The sequence below is a fragment of the Aotus nancymaae genome, unplaced genomic scaffold (genome assembly GCF_030222135.1).
Source record: "Aotus nancymaae isolate 86718 unplaced genomic scaffold, 86718_ANA_hifiasm-v0.15.2.pri h1tg000051l, whole genome shotgun sequence".
Taxonomy (NCBI): domain Eukaryota; kingdom Metazoa; phylum Chordata; class Mammalia; order Primates; family Aotidae; genus Aotus; species Aotus nancymaae.
In genome coordinates, this window is record NW_026988465.1 from 14,166,874 (window position 1) to 14,172,016 (window position 5,143).

Below are 5,143 nucleotides of genomic sequence, written 5' to 3' on the forward strand. Positions count from 1 at the left end.
TTTTTTTTTGACAGGATCTCACTCTGTCACCAAGACTGGAGTACAGTGGCGTGATCTCAGCTCACCACACCTCCACCTCCCAGGCTCAAGTGATTCTCCAGCCTCAGCCTCCTATACGATCTCCATTGAAAGATAGGCAGCTGGGATTACAGGTTCGAGCCACCACACCCAACTAATTTTTGTATTTTTAGTAGAGATGGAATTTCACCATGTTGGCCAGGCTGGTCTTGAACTCCTGACCTCAGATCCGCCCATCTCGGCCTCCCAAAGTGCTGGGATTATAGGTGTGAGCCACAGCACCCAGCCATTCAATTTCTTTATCTGTAAATAAAAATGATAGTAATACCCATCCCCTAGAATTATGACAGTACATAGTAAAATAGAGCCCCTAGCATGTGCGTTTTGTTGGGCAGAGAATGTACTATTCTCCAGGTAGACTTCAGTGAATTTGATTTTCCTTATGTTTATCCAGTCTCGTTTTTCTCTCTCAAACAATTTGCCCTTCAAGGCTGAGACAAAACTTCCCTCAACACCCTTCCTCTCGTGCCTCTCAGATCTGGTGACTTCCAGGGCTGCTGGCAACACAAACCCCTTAGAAATCGTAAGAGTGAAGTGTAGGTTAGGGGTGTGGGATTGGGGCGGCTCAGTAGGGCGTGTGGAGTAGGGAGATGGGAGGAAGGTTGCAGCTGTAATCATTGGAGGCTCCTCAGCCTGCAATGATTGGGGTGTGATTGGGGTGTGGCTGCCAGCTCTTATGTCTCTAAAACAGGATGAATAGAGAGCCTTCAGCCTCAGCATTCAGGGTTTCCACTCCATCCTCACTTCTCATCTTCCACCACGAGGGCACCAACAAGGGTTACTTTAGCATGGTTTAGGCAAGTGCCATGCCCTCCACTTAGAATAACTGGGCACTCCATAATTATTTTTTATTATTATAAATGATGATTTTCTTCATTATAAAAAGAATACATGTTTTTTTTTTTTGTTTTTGTTTTTTTTTTTTTTTTTTTTTTGAGACAGAGTTTCGCTCTTGTTACCCAGGTTGGAGTGCAATGGCGCGATCTCGGCTCACCACAACCTCCGCCTCCTGGGTTCAGGCAATTCTCCTGCCTCAGCCTCCCGAGTAGCTGGGATTACAGGCACGCGCCACCATGCCCAGCTAATTTTTTGTATTTTTAGTAGAGACGGGGTTTCACCATGTTAACCAGGATGGTCTCGATCTCTTGACCTCGTGATCCACCCGCCTCGGCCTCCCAAAGTGCTGGGATTACAGGCGTGAGCCACCGCGCCCGGCCACATGTTATTTTTTAATCAGAAAAAGAAAAATGTTGAAATATACTTTTTATTATTTGAAGTTTCACCATCTTTTAAATGCAAGCATGTTAGTGAATTGTTGAAAAAATTTTGAAAAAAATTGTTTTTTGAGACGGAGTCTCGCTCTGTTGCTCAGGCTGGAGTGCAGTGGCACGATCTCGGCTCACTGCAACCTCCTCCTCCTGGGTTCAAGCAATTCTCCTGCCTCAGCCTCCTGCATAGCTAGGACTACAGGCGCGCGCCACTACACCCAGCTAATTTTTGTATTTTTACTAGAGATGGGGTTTCACCATGTTGGTCAAGCTGGTCTTGAACTCCTGACCTCGCGATCCACCCACCTCGGCCTTCCAAAGTGCTGGGATTACAGGCATGAACGTCTGTGCCTGGCCCTAATGTTATTTTTTAATCAGAAAAAGAAAAAGATTGAAATACACTTTTTATTATTTTGAAGCTTCACCATCTTTTAAATGTAAGCATGTCAGTGAATCGTTGAAGAAAGTTTTTGTTGAATTTACTGAGTATTTGATTTTTGATGCTGTTTAAATTGAATTATTTTCTTAATTTTATTTCTAGATTTTCCATTGCTAGAAATAAAATAGAAATAAAATTTTTATATGTTAATACTGTATCCTTCAACCTTGCTAAAATGCATTAACTCTAATAATTTTTTCTATATATTCCTAGGTTTTTTTAATGTATAACATCATGCCATCTGCAAATAGATATAGGTTTACTTCTTTTTTTATCTAGATGTCATTTTTTTCTTGCCTGATCATCCTAGTTATAATCTTGAATACATTGAACAGATATAGTGGACACTGACATCTTTTTTTTTCTCCTGATCTTAGGGAGAAAGCTTTTAGTCTTTCACCATTATATATGATGCCAGCTGTGATTCTTATAAGGTGAGGATGTTTCCTTCTATTTCTAGTTCTTAAACTGTTTTTCTAAAATCATTAAAGGCAGTTGGATTTATCAAATGCTTTTTCTGTATCTATGGAGATGATTGTGTTCTTTTTGCCCTTTGTTCTATTCATGTTGGTCTATTACATGATTTTTCTTATGTTTAACCAAGTTTATATAACTGGGATAAGTAACCCATGGTTATATATGTTGCTGGATTCAGTTTGCTCGTATTGGTTGGGTACGATGGTCTGTAGTTCTCTTTATTTAATTTATTTCTGCTCCACATTATTTTCTTCCTTCTCTTCGCTTTGCATAGAAGTCCTAGGAAGAACTTCTCCTTCCTAGCCCTCCCAAAGTGTTGGCTTACAGACGTGAGCCACTGCACCCAGCCACTGTTCAAGTCTTCTATTTCCTTTCTGTTTCCTTGCGGTTGTTCTCTTCAAGATTGAAAGTGGAGTGTTGAATTCTCCAACCACTCTTTGTTGAATTATCTTTCTCCCTTTCATTCTGTGAGATTTTGCCTCATGTATTTTGGGAGTCTATTGCTAGCTGTGTTATGTTTATAACTGTTATATCTGCTCGATAATTGACACTTTCATCATTAGGAAGTACCATCCTTTTTCTTTAGTAACCATTTTTACCTTAAATCTACTTTGTCTATTATTAGTACAGTCATGAGAGCTGCTATACTATTCATGCTATGTTACGCATAACATATTATGCTATGCTATACACAAATATATACATATTATATATATGCAATATCTTCTGCTGTACATGACATATGCATGTACATATACATAAATATACACCTATATACATACATATATATTGTGCTATGCTATAAACAGCTAGTTACTGTCTGCACAGTATTTCTTCTCCATCTTTTTATTTTCAAATGATTTGTTTATTTAGATCCTGTTGTACAAGAAAGCATATAGTTGGATCATTTAAAAAATCCATGTTGCCAGTATCTGCCTTTCATTGAAGTGTTTAATCCATATATGTTTAATGTAATTATTGATACTATGGAATTTACGTCTGTTAATTTGCCTTTGTATCTACACATTTTATGTGCTTTTTTATTCCTCTATTCATCCATTACTGACTTCTTTTGCATTAAATAGATATTTTTGTGTTGCATTTTAATTCCCCTTCACTATATATTTTTTAGTTATTTTCTTAGTACTTACTCTAGGACTTATTATTAACCTCTCAATTTATCCAAATCTAGTTGGGTTTAATACCAACTTAATTTCAATAGCCTGCACAAGTTTTGCTCCTATATAGATCCATGCCTTCTTTGTGCTGTTTTTACTACAGCAAAAACAGATGTGTAGTAAAAACAGCACATCTCTATGTATTATAGATCCATCAACACACATGAATTTATCATTATTGCTTTACACAGTTGTCTTTTAAATATATAAAAAAAGAGTTTTTTAAAAAAGCAACTAAAAATTTTGTCTTTTATATTTACCTATGCAATTACCCTTCTTGGAGATCTTTATTTCTTCACGTGGATTTGAATCACTTACTGTGTGGTGTCCTTTCATATCAGACTGAAGGATTCCTTTTAGCATCTCTTGTAGGGCAGGTCTACTAGTGATGAACTCCCTTAGCTTTCATTTATCTGGGAATGTTCTATTTTTCTTTCATTTTTGAAAGACATGGAATTCTTGGTTGACTGTCTTTCTTTCACCACTTTCAATGTATCATCTCATTGCCTCCTGGCCTTCATGTTTTCTGATGAGAAATCAGCTGTTTTCTGATGTGAAATCTCGTTGAGGATCCCTTGTGTGGGATGAGTCATTCTCTCGTGCTGCTTCCAAAATTCTTTGTCTTTTGCTTTAGCTGGTTTAATTGTAATGTGTCTAGGTTTAGATCTCTTTGAGTCTATCTATGTGGAGCGTCAAGCATGTGTAGTTAATGTTTTTCCTTAAATTTGGGAGGTTTTCACCCGTTATTTCTTCAGATATTCTTTCCGTTTTTCTTGTTCTCCTTTCTTTCTGAACCTCATACTATATGTATGTCAGTTCACTTCAAGGAATCCCACAGGTCTCTGAGAATCTTTATTTTTATTCATTCTTATTCTTTTTGTTTCTCACTGTATAATCTCATTTGACCTATCTTCAAATTTGCTGCTTGCTCAAATCTGCTTTTGAGTTCCTTCAGTGAATTTTTTATTTTAGCTAGTGTACCACTCTGCAATGCTATTTAGTTCTTTTTAACATTTCTTTTTTCTCATCCTCCCCAACAGCTGCATTACAGTCAGGTGGTTGTGGGGACTTTCAGGCTGGGGTGAGGTGGTGGGCGCAGCAGGGGGTGGGAACTGCATGGGGGACCACTTTGTGAGGCCAAGGCAGGTGGATCGCTTGAGTCCAGGAGTTCAAGACCAGCCTGGGTGACGTGGCAAAACTCTGTTTCTACAAAAAATTTAAAATTAGCTGGGTGTGGTGGCCCATGCCTGTAGTCCCAGCTACTCAGGAGGCTGAGGTGGGGAGGCTATGGTGAGAAGATCGCTCAAGCCCAGAGGTGGAGGCTGCAATCCATCCTGAGTGACCGAGTGAGACCCCATCCCAAAATAAATAAAATTATAAGCTTTTTTCTATTAAAAATTTATTTTGCAAACATTATGTATCAATAACAAATAAAATAATTTTTTTCTTTTACTTTTTTTTTTTTTGAGTTGGAGTTTCGCTTTCGTTGCCCAGGCTGGAGTGCAGTGGTGTGATCTCGGCTCACTGCGACCTCCGCCTCCCGGGTTCTAGCGATTCTCCTGTCTTAGCCTCTGAGTAGCTGGGGCAGCTGAGATTACATGCGCACACCACCACACCCAGCTAATTTTTGTATTTTTAGTAGAGATGGGGTTTCACCATGTTCACCAGGATGTTCTCCATCTCCTGACCTCAGGTGATCCACC